At 40.1% G+C, this 16,941-nt stretch overlaps 1 long non-coding RNA gene across 1 annotated transcript; it reads left to right on the top strand.

Moving 5' to 3' along the window:
* The first annotated feature begins 686 nt into the window (after positions 1 to 686).
* On the top strand, positions 687 to 15,924 carry LOC133417203 (uncharacterized). The gene is made up of 3 exons (XR_009770327.1): positions 687 to 751; positions 1,351 to 1,448; positions 14,619 to 15,924. It is a non-coding gene; the product is annotated as an uncharacterized LOC133417203 (long non-coding RNA).
* Positions 15,925 to 16,941: the final 1,017 nt, after the last annotated feature.

The following is a 16,941-nucleotide window of genomic DNA, read 5'->3' as shown; positions in this document are numbered from 1 at the left end:
CAAGAATGTTATTTCAATGATGAGGATCCAATCCCCCCCACCCCCCCCCGAAGGTATATGACGCCAATTGCATGGCTAACACTGCGTTTAATCTGCTTTAGAACATAAAAGGTAAGTGGAGACAATCCAAAAACCTGCAGTATCAAAAACAAGTAGGATATACATTTGGTTTTCTTTTCTCTTATATAAGCTTTTTTACAACTAAAATTATATAGTCACGTTTTGCATGCGTTTATGTTGCACACAAGCTTTTGTAACTGTTCTCCAGTCCAATTAACAACATAAAATGAGAATTTTCATTTTGCAGGGTTTTACAATTATATTTGGTAAAAGTATGGAGTACTTTTTCAGTCTAATATTAGTACATTTCGGTCCCAAAATTATGTAGGACTATATTTTATTACTTTCTGATCTATTTGTATTATTTTGGCTAAAAATCATTTTACCTTTTGAAATTACCTTAACATCCTTGAAGTAGCCTATTCACTTCTTGGATTTTCTTGGGGTCATTTTTAATTATATGTCATTTTTTGTTACGTGCCGGTCAGACTTATGTATATTTATTTATTTATATGTTTAACAGGTCTTACTTTTTATTGCTTATAACTACACAAAATTGACTTTCTAGTTGACATCTTGAACGACACTTTTTTTTTTCCTTTTACCCACAAATCCTTGCGAAAGGGCGCCAAGAAAACCCGGAAGAAAACTGGCCAAGTCTCGCGTAACTGCGGGTCACCAAAACACACAGGTATGACCAACTTTTACCACATAAATGCTGCCCTACTTGGCTGTTTAAACATGAATTATACAATTACGCGTCATGTAAATTTATTTCTTCTGTAATGTGCGTAATGGAGGTGGAATTTAGGAAAGGAAAGGGTCGAATGAGCCGGCTATATTTGTTTTACAGCTCTGTCTGTGTAAGGAGTGTTTAGGGAGTTTGCGCTGAAGATGGAGGCAGGATTTACAATAATACACTTCTATTCTCACCGGAGGGATTTGTGGCTTTTGATCCTGACTAATTAATGTGCAACCCTCTGTGGGAATAATGTGTGTTTGTGTGAGACAGTCAAACGTGAAGGGGACTCTCCTGTCCTTTAACTTCAATTCAACAGAGGCCGGAGACCATTCATTAACTTTGAGACACCTTACTTCTTTCTTCTTTTTTTAAATTTCCCCTTTAAACATTTCACAGACAATTTACAGCGACCATCATAACAAATTCAATTAAAGCTAATATTAGCACATCACAAGCTGCTGTTTTTTTTTGTGTGGCGCATGTAGAACACACTGTGCTAATAATTATTTTATTGACATTATTTAATATGCTGTGTTATCCTTATCTAGGGAGACGATGCAGTGGCTAATCCTAAAAATCGGGTGTTGTCTTGCCATTCTGAGGGGGAAGGCTTCAGGAGTGTAGAATCTGTTGGGCATCATGTGAGGTATGTATCTAAAATGTTTCTGTAATTTAATTACTTTCTCTAATATATATTAATCCCATTTGGGGATGTTGGCAGTCCTAAATTGAAGTTTCAACAATCCCAAACATTTTATTAAATATTATGTCCGCCCCCACCACAAATAATTAAATCGGGGTAACCAAAAATATAGATACAAAAATGGAAACTAATCTATATATGTACGAACAGTCTAAGTGGAGAAAAAAACAGCCATCGGACTCATTAGATGATAATTTTGTTCAGATGCCTAATCAATCAGAGTTTGGATTACAGTATAAAAATATGAAATTGACTAAATTTGGACAGATGAGGTTTGCACCTGAGAGTGATTCTATAACACATCAACCTTTTCTGTAATTTTACCCTGAATATGATGTTTGAAAAGCTTGCAAATGCATGAATTTGACCATAAAGTAAATAAAACAACACGTTAGCTGTTTATATTTCACTTAGTAAAAATATCTTTGAGCTTTAGTGTTTTAAAATGACCTATTTTTTTCAAAAATAAAATCTAAGTGTTTTTGACCAATTTATTACTTTTTTTTTTGGTCAGAAGGTTGATGAAACTGAACTCCCAAAGATGTCCTGTGGGCTACATTTCACTCACTGTGCCATGCATTTCTACTTCATTTTGGAGTGATTAACTGTGTTGCGGCTCAATCCCCCCCCCCCCCCCAAAAGTGAGAACTTCCTCTGCTTTCCTGCACGTCAACTTCCTCATGCTCCTCTCAGCGTGACCAAAGACAGGCCTGAGGAGGCATCGCCATTAATCCCTGTAAATGACAGCTAATGAAGTTGCTATTTCCCCTTGGATAGTGTTTGATGATGATGGGGGGGGGGGTCCTGCCGGTGGCACTCGGCTGATGCAAGCCTTCCTCGTCACCCGTCCTCGCTTTGAAAACTCCTCAAATAGTATTTTTTTTTCTTCGTCCGCAGCTGAATTAGGCGAGAGTAGTTTTTCAAAACATTTCTCATTACACCTTATCGCCAAGCCTGTGTGTGTGTGTGTGTTTGGGTGAGGAGGGGGATGGTAAATGAAAGCGGCGAATGAGAGGCGACGAGCCAAGCGAGCTGCGGGAGACATCAAAGCGCTCCATTTAAATGGAACGATGGTGTGGAAAAGATCCCAGCACGTAAAGATTAACCTCGTCCTCCCTCTCAAGCACGCAGCAATATTACACGCAGGCGCACCCCCCGCCGTCACGTGTCGTGGGTTAATAGCTATCTGTGAGCATGGGGGACGTCATTTTGTGGAGGGGCCGGGGCTTGGTTTGAAATGTTGAGTCCTCACTGAAGCATCTCTTGCAGAAAACCTCAATAGAGCGCAGACCTCCACCAAGGTTGGTCGAGCACTTGGGCTGTGAACGTGTAAATATTTCATAATTTTTAGCCTTTGTATATGCCCAACGCCATTTGTACATGCTGCGCATAGTTTCTGTGCATGTACGTTGTTGTAGCTCCACTGAGGTCTCTGTGAAGGAGGTGTCTGTTAACCGAACTCCGTTCCAGCCTTTCCCAAAAAGCAAACATTGTTGTAATGTGTATTTTAATGAGGAAACATAGCACATCATAATCATGTACTATATAAAAACCTACAGTTATTACATGATTAAATATAATTAAAAAGAATTAACAGTTTTGGTGACGCTGCATCAATTGAATGTGCAGCTCCTTCTGGTGTGCCCGCCTTGGCCACCTGGGGGCAGTATAAGGAACATGCGTGTATACTGTTCATTGTGACATGTCACAGCTCATCAGTACGGCACTGATATTAGTTGTTTTTCTCACAATATAAAGAATATATGACTGGGACTGCTCTTTTATTGTCTGTCTACATGTGTTGCTGCACAATAGGTTGCTAAAGGCATTATAGCACGGCAGCATTGTAGTTGCTATTTAGTGTTACCATTGAGCTAGCTGAGTTCAAAGTTAAGCTATGCGGTTGTTTTAAATACACAAGGTGTAATTCTCTTTGATTTATGTTTACTTTAATGGTAAACTTCAACTGGGAGCACCTTTTAAAGCCTCATTTTTTTCAGGAATTGTTTAGTAATTGTATCTGTATTTTTGTGACGTGAGTTTAGTTTGCTGCCACCACAGCGCTCTCTAGTCTGCACTTGCGGGTCAAAGCGAAAAAAGTCAGTCAAATGACGGCTCATATCAAGAAAACCTGTTAGTCAAGTCACTTGTATCTCAAGGCACCACTGTATATCCTTCTTAAGGCATTACAGAGGTAACGGCTCAGACTCAGTAACGGCCGATGCTCAAGATCAAGCGACTTGACTCGGTCTCAGGTGCAAAGAAATGTGACCGGGGCATCCCTATTGGGAGTCCGCTGGCATGTTAGACGGTTTCCGGAATCGACAACACGCTATGCAGGAACGAGGCAGCAGACAGCCTGAACCGCCAATCCACATTGATGCAAAGTTCCGTTGCCGCGCTCTGACAAGAACTCTGCAGCAGACAGCAATGAATGCAGTACCTCCAGTTCATGTTCTAGCTTTAAAGTATTTCCCCATTTATTTTCAGTCTTGTTGTCTCTCCTACATCAACTTCTCTTTTCAACAGCGTGTATGTGTGTGACCATGATCTGCGTGCGCTCAATCCCGACCGTCCGGATTAGTGACGTCGGCGTCAGCGCTCACCCTCGCCGCTCTGATAAGAGCGCAAACGGCGAAGCCTTCCTGCCTGCTGCTCCTCCGCACCCCGTGCTCAATTTCAGATAGCGCTAATGGAATCTGTCCCGCACGATTGTAATGCAAGCGAGACTCATTCTCCACGGAGCTTGGAGCTGTCAGCTTGGTGTGTGTGTGTGTGTGTGTGTGTGTGTGTGTGTTTTGTATGGAGGAGGGGGCGGGGGGTCACAGAAGGAGAGGATGATGAAGAGGTGTGTTTACGCTGTGTGTTATGACAGACTCCTTCTTGCCATGTAGCTGTTGTGTAACCTACTACATCTGAGCCATCATGGCACTCACGCTCACCTTGTGTTTTGTAGTGAACTTTGACAGAGTTCGGACTTCGTTGTTTAACATCCAGTGGTATGAATGTAAATGCAGCCCATTTGTCTTTGTTTTCCCCAACAACTTTAACTGCTTCACCGTCGAGAGGTGCTGGGTTCCAATATCGATTCCAGTTTTATGTTCTCCGGGTGCTCGCGTGGGTGACCACCAATCGGAAGCAAGGTGTCCTTCTGTTGTTCAAATACGTTTCCTAAATAAAATAATGAATTTAATCATTGTCAATGATCAATTAATAGTCTTTTTAAAAATGTTGTTTTAGTGTTTTGAGCAGAATTGTGCTGCCTTGGTGGAATTTGTCATGGTTGTACTGTAGCTCGACTTCCCATAGCTGACTCGTTAGTCGGCAAACCTGTTGAGAATGAATCAACATTTCCTCAGCTGGTTCCAAGAAGTGAGCTCCATTTTGCCCCATCAAGCAGTGTTCTTAATGACCACTTAATGGACTATTATCCCCATCCATCTTCATTTAGCACAGCGGCGATGAGGTGGTTGTACCAATCAATCAAGGTCTACCATGAAGTGCAGTCACGGTCCAGAGAGTTCTGTCAGAATCTGAGCCTGTCAAAGCAGTCTGCACCAATCAGAGCACATTGATGGCAAATACCAATTTAGCAGCACTACAGAGATTACAATGGCATTTTTTTCAAATCTGGGACTGATTGTTGCATTTGTCTGTACTTAAAATTGACCCCCCCCCCAAATAAATAAATAAATAAATAAAACAGCTGCCGCTGATAAGACTACTAAATAAAATAAATAAAGTGCAACCTAAATCTCCCAGCAAGGGCTTTTCGCAACCGGAGCCCCCATTACTGCTCCACGACCCCCCAGGAAGAGTTAAGTGTCAGCAGAAGCTCTGTGTGGGGGCCGGGAGGAAGGTGTCCCTACTGTATGAAGGAAATATTTTATACAGTGAGTAGAACCTTACTGACCTTCATTAAATGTAAAGGCATTGTTTCAAGTAAGAATTTAACATTCTCAACTGTCGTACTAGTTTAAAAATAAGTTAACCAGGTATAGTAAGAAGTCAACTTCAATGTCACAGGTGGCCACAATCAAGGTGCAGGGGCCACATCGTTTTATGTGGCCGGTGAAAGGAAATCATGCTTGTCAACTTCCATGAGTTACTAAAATCTGTACCAAAATGTCAAATTGACATATGTAATATATAATGACGACGAGATATTGCATGCATCGTTTTGTTACCAAACCCCTTTTTACAGTAACTTCAACAAGAGTTAAACTTTCATCCTTCACTTGAGATTTCAAAACTAGTTATCCATTAATTTGTTGTGTATATGTAATAAAATGATGAGGCGATCAAACATTTATTACTTAATGAGGGAAATATCATTATGATGAAATCATTAAATACAGTATGATGGTAGTTTGACTGTTTTTGTGCCACTTTTGAGGAAGATTTCGATGCTAGAAAAAGTTGCCATAGAGGTCCTTGAACGCAGCGCTTAACAAGCAAGGATGCAAATAGGGAAAGAGTATATGCTTAATCACCACTGGAGTTTCCCAGGAAAAGCTTGAGTGGATTAAATCCTCAGATCTGAACATTAGAGAAGTGCAGAGTTCATCTCCTAGACAGAAGGGGGAGGAAAAAGGCAAATGGTTATCTACCGGAGAGTAAGAATCAGAGGCTGCAGAGTGTGATACTGACGAGGAAGAAAAGACGCCACGTGGTGAGGAAGACGGGCCGATAAAGACAACGAGACAAGAGAAAAGGGGGGGCCCTGAAAAATTGGCAAAGTCAGGAGTCTCTCGCTCTCCCTGCTTTGCATTTCATTTACACGACTGGCCCTATCGACCAATCGGATTGGGAGCGCAGCCCGTGGCTTAGGAAAGTGAATAAAGACTCCAAATGCCTTCACTGCGCTCATCCCGCTCGCTTATAATACCCTCTCTGCCTCTCTTTTCTCTCTCTCCCCTGTCTGCTGTGATAGTGGGATGAGGTTGATTGGGAGCGGGGGGGCTTATAGCGACTTCCACCACTTGGGGGAAGAAAAAAAAAAAAAACAATGTGAGCGCAGCTGCAGAAGGAGCCTGTCATATGTATTTCGTAAGATTTTGGGCAAAAAGTAAAGTCCAGTGGAGACATGAATGTTTCACTGAAGGAGGATGGTCCCCCTTCATTAGTTTGAATTCTTTTTTTTTTTTTTTTTCCAAAAAAATTGAAGTAGAGTAACAGGGGGTCCTTGATTTACAGCTGAGTTCCATTCCAACGTAACAGGAATTTGTCATAATTACAGTGAATATTCATGTGTGAAAATGCAATGGAAGATAACATTTTGGCCGCTTTACAGTGCCTCTTTGTCACGGCACGAAAAAGCACCGTCACGGCTTAGGCCAATATATTTTCGCAGCTCAAACATGGCGTTTATGTGTAGGCATAAGAAGCTTGGTAAACAAAATGGCATCAAATTTTCCAGGTTGTACAAGAGGTATTTGATTGACAGTTGAGCAAGGTGTGGCAGCAGCACATTCAGAAGACGCCCACAGAGTTCGAGAACGGAGAGAATGGCTTGATCGCTCACAATTTTGTACCCTCATTTTAGATACTTGCCTTAAATAATAATACTAATTTCAGTCATTCAAATTTGGCAGAGTTGTTAACGCTTCTGTGGTGTGTCAAATTTAAGACTTATTTTCACGTTACAGGGAGTGTAAAAAGAATGTAAGGCAATGGAGAACAACATGAACATGATAAGCTTTTGTCAAATCGCACACAATTTCTTTACACTTTTGGAGCATACTTTGCTCAAACCTTTACACTGAAGTAGGACAGACTAGAATGTAGTAACTAGATGTTTTTATTTTATTTATTTATTTTTTACTTTTTGTAGCATTTGCTTCTAAAATCCCCATTAATCATATGTCATCAGGACACAAAGCAAAACACACACTTCAGGGAACACCGTTTATGCTAATTAATTGAGAAAACATCAGATTAATGAGACACGAGTGGTGGTAATTACACACTACGCCCATGAATGAACGCCGATAACCATCCACAGGCTTTTTATTATTATTATTGATGCCTGCACGCACTTGAATTCATTTGAATAATGACTCGTCGACAGACATTAACTGAAGCCACATATGACCTCAGGCACTTTCTTACAAGAGACTTGTAGCCACTTAACACGCACGCACACAACCACATGCTCAGATCTCAAGGGTATAATTTTGTGCTGTGTTAAACATGCGTGGAAAAAGGACCTCCTATCTGTGGCATAAAAATCAGGAATGGGCAAAGTCTTGTCCTCACTCACTTTTAATTTTCGGGGAACGGACAGAGGAGCTAATTCATCTGTAGATGAGGTTAAAAAAAATTAAGTGTCTGTACAAAGTAAATTATTCTAAAACTATAAACGCATCAAAAACATAACTACAGTGCTTGAGGTTAATGGATGTTACACTGCAAAAATCACAATCATTAATCACCAGTACTCCATCATTGTTCTTGTTTTTTTTTTTGTTTTCACACACAATCACTCACTCACTGCATTGGCGTTAATCATCAATAACAATACCTTATTTGTCAGGGAGGAGAGTTTACAATGGGACGTAGGCCACCCCCTGTCCAGCCCCCTGTCAAACCACCACAGTGTGTCAGTGTGCCACCAATTACCCAGCACAACTTGAATGAGGGCATAACGGGATGGGGTCATTAGCAAAACAAACCCAGCAACCCTGTGGGGATAGGGAGGCTTTTTTTTTGGATGGGGGGGGGGTGTACTGTACAACTGGAAGGAGTCTCTATTTACCGTATCTACATCCTCAGTCATAAAAGTTGCCAACAAGACTGTGAGGTTGCAGAATGGGGCAAAACCAGAATCAATGACTCCATCAAACTTTGTAAATGTGGGACACATAGGCCAAAGGTCACTTTGCATTTTGGTAGGGAGCTGAATACAGATGTAGACTGGATTTGTGTTTGTTTAGTTTGACTAGTAATTCCCCTCCCTTTCATTTCCAGTGACTCATGCATGAATGACACTTTTCTAAATGGAGTAAAACTGACAAATGGTTAAGTCTGTGATCATAAGTAAAATACTACAATAGCTAAACAATATGTACAGTTTACCATATGATGTTCTGCTATGATTATAGGGCAGTGTTTATCAAAGTGTGGTACTAGTACCACTAGTGGTACATGAAAGAATCACCGAAAGTTCAAATTGTGCAAAATGTTAATCTTAATTTTTTTCCCCCTTAAATCCAATACTGTACATTTGTTAAATGCAGTTCAGTTGTATTTAACTTTTAAATACAATACATTTGTATTTAATCTTATAAAATGTTTCGTTTTAAAACTTTTTATTCAGGTGCAATTTTTATACATTTTAAGTAAAAAATTTATAAAATCAATTCCTATATTTAAGTGCTGTGTTAATGGATAAACTGCATAATGTTACAGTTACAGTAATATTAAATGTACTTTTTTTTTGGGGGGGGGGGGGGGGGCTGTGCGTAATTTTTTTTTTGAGCACTTGGGCCTACAATGCTACTGTATTTTAATGGTGGTCATTACGGTGGTACCAATAAGTGTCATGTATTTGTTGTGGTGGCCCTTAGAAAAGAGATTTTCCAAAAAGAAGGCATTAACTTTCAATTTGAATGATGATCAATCCTCAATTATGCCAGTATTGTTCTCTTTAAAGACAAATTTATAATCACAACTTCAAAAAGAACAATGTAATATTGAGCATACTACTAATAATGGTCGTATTTTGTACATTTCATGTCATTGGCCTTTAAAAAGTTTGGATTTACTTTACCCTATGATGAACCCTTGACTTGAATTGTTTTGATTGGTTTCCCTCTGCACTCTCCTACGGGTGCTGATATGCTCGTCTTGTTTTTTGCTGATTTTGTGATTCCACAATCCATCAGGATAGCATGGCAACGTGTATGTATCGGCTAATCATCAGATCAGGTGAACACATCGACTCGAGGACACCCTGCTAACAAATCCTAGAGGAGTGCTCACAAATATTGAAGATGCTATTAGCGAGCGGCGAGGCCTGTCAGGTTCGTGTGCGCGTGTCTGCATGTGCGCGTCCGTGTTTGTATACCTCTATTGTGACTCGTGTAATCCGCGTGATGTCTAATCCCAGAGCAGGTGGCCTGGCATGTGGCGGCTGGGGGGGGGGTTGAGGCGGGGGCGCACGTTCCCAGCATCACACACACACACACACATGATTGAACCACATCCACACAACAATGCTCTGTGTTGTCCACACACGCACTTTAAGAGGAGAATGGTCGTCTAAAGTCCCAAGTACACTGAGCGACGGGAACCATCGCCACTGAACTATTTAGTTGCATCGCGCTTTGTGAGTGGATGTTTGTTGTCATACTTTTCAAACAACTTGCTGTTCTCTTTCAGGTTGCTGAATGGCAAAATTCACAACAGGTGTTAAATCCATAAAAATGTCCAAGGACATCCACTTCTGTGACTCTTCCAGTCTCTCTTTTTTGCAACCTGCTGATGACATTCTATAACACTTGTGGGGGGGGGGGGCGAATTGGTGTCGGTAAATTTGTGAATGCGAGCCGCGAATAGCCAGGTGGGGTCGCAGTTATTCAGTCGGATCACTCGGTGTACGCCGGGTTTTAAGGGGGGGCACGTGCCACCATTACCACATATTACACAAGACCCCCCATCCCACACACACACACACATATGCACATCCCGCACGCTAAGGCCTCGACCTCAAACAGATACGCTCGCCTCCAGAATCTGGTGGCGTGGCATCTGTCTACTGTACGACGCTTCCATCTGCCTCCCAGCCAGACGCACTTAACGAGCGGAAAGGAAATTAGCAAGCCAAACAGTAGTTCCCAATCCCAGCTATAAAGGAATACACAACATAGACATAGGCAGACAAGCGAACAGCGTTGGTTGACCTGGCCTCACTGTAAGCAATAAGACCACGAGGCACCTCCAACTTTGACCTCTGTATTGTATGTGGGCTCACGGTGTAGTTTGGTGGTGGAGGAGGCCGTGCAACACTCTCGTATGAGTGATGGAGGATGAAGGAAAATAGTATAATTATGACTTCCTTAATGTCATAGTGTTTGGTCAACTGTATTTTCTTACTTAAACACACCAAACTTTAGTACATTTGACATTAACCTGAAGTAACAATGCAATTTTGTGCAAACTGAAGGCTGAGCTTTGTTGGCCGAACGTTTGTAATCTGACGTTGCGTTGAGGCTAAGTGGATTTAAGGAACCATTAACTAGGAATTCACTTAATATAAAGCACGAATACATTGTTTTACATATTCTGTATTTTTTATTTTAATTTTTTGCTGTTTAATTTCATGCTAACAACTAGCGTTAACATATTAACGTCTAACTCCTATCCACACACGTGCCTTAATTCAGCCTTTTATGTCATTGTTTATTTTAGGTGTTTAATGTCTGTTTGGAAAAGACAGCCAAGCTTGGTCTCTCTTGAGATTACAACGTCCTAATTAGAGTGAAGATTATGAAAATGTGGAATAAACCGAGCACTTGTGCTAAACAAACCAAACTGTTTACCGTGGAAATACTGCATCTCCCTGGCAACTAAAAGTGGATAGAAGCGAACCCAGTTAGCAGTGGTAAAATATGGGCGCAACATGACTGTAAATGAACGTGCAAACACATTGCACCTTTTGAGTTGGAGTTGTTTGATCTTATTTGTGTGTTTTATCATTTTTATCATAGCGTAACTTTTTATGTCATTTGAGCGTGTTCTCTGACTATCACTTTTTTCTTGTAATAATTGCAAATTTAAGATTAACTATTAATTGGAATTGGAAATGGATTTTGTTATGTCATTTTTCACATTGACTTTTGCCACATAGTTTGCTCTTCTTCTCGTAACATTACAACTTTTTTCTCCTAGTAGGAATTTTTGGAAAAAAAATCTTTGCTTTGATTGTATTCACATAGCAGTTACTTTTTTTCAAAACCAAATTTTGTTTTTTATTTTGTTGTTAGCGTTGCATTAAAAAAATTTACATAATGACGATTGTCACCCAAAAACTTTACTTCTCAGAACATTAAGAATGCCTTCTCATATCTTGCTGATATCATGCTTTCTTCAGATTTTGATCCAATTCTTGTAACTTTGAAAGTTCCCCCCCTAATAATTCTGAGCCCTTATTCTTGTAAACCGTACAACTGTTTTTTTGCAGTATTATAACCATTCTCGTGATTTTACTATTTTGCTGCAGTTTCGAATTAGGGTTATTTTTTACAGCATTCATTTACTTTTTTTTTTACTGCCATATATTGTAATGGGGGGGAACAAACGTAAATACGTGAGTTTCATTTTTGGGCGTTGTCTGTTCTATACGCTAATATAGCCACAAACGTCCAGTAAATTGCAAATTGAAGCCACGGCTGCTATTTTGTGTCGCGGATGAGCGTGTTTCCTCAACGGCCTGTCTGACACCGGCACACAAACGCCATTGTCTCACTCATTCAAATGAGATTCCACCAGTGGAGAAGCAGTGTTGTTGTTGTTGTTGTTGTTGTCGTCGTTGTCATCGTCACAGATGAATTATGTATGCACTTCTGTGTTGATATGTGCGAGAATGTAGGACACACTTGCGCATAACAATAGTCGACAGTTGTGTTCTCACCAGCAAAATTGGTCGCTTAGCTCCCACGTTCGCTTTTTAATCCGACCGCTGCTACTCGCCTTTGACAGTTGCTCAGTTGCCCCGGTCTACTTTCACTCCTTTCTTTTGTTTCTGCCACAAAAACAAAGTCATACGCCTGTCACTGCACAGCTGATCTCATAATAATAAGTCTGTTCTCTCCCTCCTTCACTCACTCCCTCCTCCCAATGGAATTTCTAACCAGGAATTGTCCTTTTTAAACGTTTCTTGATGTGTTGTCGCGCCTTTCTTTACTCCCAGACATTAATTGACCCATCACTTGTCATTTTAACTGTTTATCCTATAGGCTCGCGACTTATACAAATAGCGTGTCACAATGTGTTCAAACCTGTTCGAAATATAGCACTAATAAGTAGATAACATCTCGTAGCCTGTGGCTCTAATAGAGAAGTGCATTGATTTGACACTATAAAATATTACTTTGCAAAAAATAATGAATAACTTGATTGAAATGATTAATAACACAATACAGGCTTTGACACAGCCACCGAAACTGCATTATGGCCAAATCTGTATTACAGAAAAGAAAAAACAACTCATGTACTGAGCGGAAAAAAGTAGCCATTACGATAATAAAAAACAATCGCAAGAAATTTCTATCAGTTTATAGTCGAATTTCGCATGATTTCTGCGGAATTCGATGAAATTAACAATATATTGCGGCCGATGCTTGGCGCGTGCCGTTTTGCTCTACCCGTGAGCTACGACTGGCTAACTAACACGGCTAAACGCAATGCCGAGCCGGGTGACAAAAGTTCGCTTCTCGTCTGGTGTCAGCACACCATAAGTCACTAATCATTACCTCCGTTGCAGCGAATAAGCTCCACGTCTCATTAGGTATAAGTATCATTATCGCGAAGGGAGCATGTGGCGTAATTAACTGGAGAAAGACTGACAAGCCATGCTAATTGCGAAGCTATCTTGACATCCAGTCGCGAAACACCCAGACAAGTGATTGGGTGATACAATACACTTGTCACATAGGTCTGGCTGGAACGGCGTTATAGCGGACAGTAACCAACTTCGGACAGCAAAGTAGAAGGCAAATTAATAAGCATCGGCTAACAAAATAATACTCAGTGACACGGGGTGCCGTTTCAAACTGGAGATGAATTTGCTTCGTTTCAGCAGGACTAGTGAATGCAGGAAATTTTAAAAAAAAAAGCCTGAAAGAGAAGACTTTTGAACAAGAATTACATTGCACAAAATTGATACCTAAACTATTGTTTGTGCATACACCTTCCAGTCCCATCTATCAGTAAAGTTGTTTGTTTGCAAACTAGAGTGGTGGGTTTTCATTTTGACTTTTGACATCTGATGAATCTGACTCAATAAACTTGGTTTCTTTATGGTTTAAAACTTAATCGGTGAAGGCTAATTATTCCATAGACAAATATTTTTGATGATGGCACGTTGAACTCTCGTGTACTTTGATGCAGGCTTCAACTGCATCGTTGATTACAACGTTCATGCAATAAATTCATTCCAATAACAGAATAGACCTTCAGATTCATTAACGATTATGATGAGAGAGTTATGATTATGTTGTGCAATTGACCAATATGCAGAATGCTTTTTATCCTATTACATAATACACTGCAGTAACTGTCCCACGGTAATGTTCTTGACAAAATGTTTAGTATTAAGCGCTAAGGGGTTTGATGGCGTTTAAGTGAAACTTTTTTTTTTTTTTTCCTCCATTTTATCTGACACCAAATTAAAATGCTAACCCATTTCTTTTTACGTTGAAATGTTGTTTTCTGGAAAAACCACATACAGATTTAGGTGGAATTCCCAGACCCGCGGTCAAGTGGATCCGCTTGGGAAAGCCTGGCCTCGGGACAAAAGCAACAAAAAAAAATAACGCGGGAGCCAAAAGAAGCTTCCGAGGTTCGCTCTCCTACTTTGTTTGACCTGCTCACAAGCGAGCAGGGGATTAATGAAGCACGTCTGGCGGGTCCATATGGCCCCTCTGGTGGCGCTTGTGCTTAATTAAAAGCCAATGGGGTTGGGGGGGGGGGGGGGGGGGGGGGGGGGGGTCTTCACTATTCCTGCGACATGAGGACCACTCGTGACTTTCTGCTCTCTGCTGCCATTTTGTCATCACAACCTGTTAAAGTTTATCCCGGAAGGCGTACTTTGACGGGGCAGTGGTGGCTGGTGGCCTTTTTTTGCTGGGGTACGGCTCTATATACTCTGTGTTTCTGTGTGTATAGATCAGGTAAAAAGTATGCGCGAATAAGTGGAGGATCTATAAAAACAATACCGCAAATAAGCGGGAGTTATTAAGTGCGGTGGTGACACACTGCGACTTGACAAAATAAAATAATAAAAAGGCATCATGTAATCTGCTGATACATCATTCTTGTCTTACTTATTACTTATCTCCATTTTTGTAATTGTTTTTTTTTTTTTTGTGTCTACTACTACTACTACTACAGCAGTTTGACTTGGCTGCTGTTTACGTACGACGACCTCCCCACCATGGAGCCGACGTCGCATCCGACTGTCGCTGATTGACAAGTCGGTTGACTCGCGGCGCTGGGATGTCGGCGCCTCATCTTGGTCCAATCGATTGCATTGAAGAGGAGCTACTGCACATGTCAAACCTTTAATGAGAGTCAATGGGTAAAGATTTGGGCGCCCCAGACTGGAAATGCGTCACGGTCACTCAGCTGAGTGGCGAGCCCCCTCTATCGACCGGCTGCTATTGCGTCAGGGGTGGGGAAACTTTTTGCTTATTTTACGTGCGATAAAGTCATGGGTCGAGGACATTGTATGAGTTTGGCCAACAATGTAATTGCACAGCATTATTCTCATAACATTGCAACATTAAGGCGGTAAAAAGAAGGAATTGGACAGATCCTGAGACAAAACAAGGGTGAATATACAAGCTGTCTTTCAGAAGCGGAAGCGCCACAGACGCCCCCCACCACCCGCATCCCCACATATTTTTTTGGGGGGGTGAAGCTATCCCTGTTATTAAGGGAAACCCCCGGTTATTTGTATTGTTTTACCCAATCCCTTTCCTAATCGCTTTTTTTATTTCATTTTTATTTTTTAACCCGATCCTCTACTTCATGTTTTTTTGTTGTTGTTTAAATTGTATTTATTTATTTTTACCCAACCCCCATGGCTAAGTATTTATTTCGCTATCCACAAACTGGCTCGGTCACTACCCCCCGCAAATACCAGGGACCCACTATACTTTATCATCAAAACTCTGAAATGTCTCATAACATTACAGCTTTTTCCTGAAATATTTCAATTTGATTCTCCTTTCTCTCATTGCATCTTTTTCTCGCCGTATTATGACTGTTCTCACAACTTTGATTTTTGCCGTAATTACTGTCCTGTTCACTTCACAACTATTCTCATAACATTAAGATTTTTTTCCTCATATTACTTTTTCCTCTTACAACTTGACTCTCATAACTTTGACTTTTCTTGTAGTATGACTTTATTCTCTTTACTTTCCTACTTTTTATTCTCATACAACTTTTTTCACACATTACATTTTTATTCTCGTGACTGATCTTGCAATTATCTGCTTTGTTCAAAAATTCTTTGTTCCTGTACCTTTTACAACTTTATTCTCGTAATGTCACAACTTTTTTTCACATATTTAATCATCTCCAACTCTTTGTGCTTTCAGTGTGGCCCTAAGGGGAGACATAAATCAATTTTTCATACCTCTCCAGTCAAGTGATTTGACAAACGTCTCGTCTTTGTATCATTAGCGGCTAATTGGAGGTCAAACAGACAACAAAGCAGCCCTCTCGTCCTAATTAGAGTGATAGCGCCATGCCGCTCCTCGCTGTTAATCCTCTCGTCCCAAAAATCTAAATCCCTGCAGCAGATGGAAGTGATGTTATCGATCAATCGGCCCTCAGATTGATTAGTAAGAGATTCTGCAGTGGGAAGTTGAAATACATCTGTTAATTGATGATTTATTTTATGACTTTTGTGTATCGTAGGAAAACACATGGAATTTTCTGGCTTTTCCCATCATAATATGCATTTGAATTTAGATTTTCACCCCCCCCCCCCTCATATTTTACAACTTTAACTTGAACTTTTGACTTTTCTCATGACTGTATTCTCTAAATGACTTTTTCCCTTGAATTTTTATGACTTTTGTCTCATTTTACAACATTCTCGTAAAATGACTTTTCATACCATTACAGCGTTTTTCTTCATATGACTTAATTCTTTCAACTAACAAACTTTTTTTTTTTCCTCATATAATTGACGTTCTTGCAACTTTAGGACTTTATTTTAGTAATATGACAACTTTTAAGGCACCTTTTCTTTCCCCTAACTTTGCAACTCTATTAATATTACATCTTTATTCTTGTAAAATTGTGACTTCCCTAAGATATGACTGCCTTTTTTTCTTGTAATATGACTTTTTATTTTAACTTGACTTGTTCCCCCAAATTTTGCAACTTTATTCTCATGAAATTTCGACTTTATTCTCGTTTTAATACTCTGACTTTTAACTTGACTTTATTTTTGTAACTATATGACTTTTTCTTTTGACTTGACTTGTTTTCTCTTATTTGAACCTATATTATCCCTTTTCTCATAAATTATGCAAAGGAGTAAAAGTGAAAAAAAAAAAAGCAAAAACAGCAGATGTATGTACACATGCAACTTGGCTCATGTTTGTTCTTTATTATTGCGTGTGTGTTTGGCCTTCTTTGATACAGCTTTACCTGCGTATTTCCCTTTTCAACTATAATAATTTATCATTAAACAATG

The sequence above is a fragment of the Phycodurus eques genome, chromosome 18, assembly GCF_024500275.1.
Source record: "Phycodurus eques isolate BA_2022a chromosome 18, UOR_Pequ_1.1, whole genome shotgun sequence".
Taxonomy (NCBI): domain Eukaryota; kingdom Metazoa; phylum Chordata; class Actinopteri; order Syngnathiformes; family Syngnathidae; genus Phycodurus; species Phycodurus eques.
This window is presented reverse-complemented; position numbering and strand designations above follow the sequence as displayed.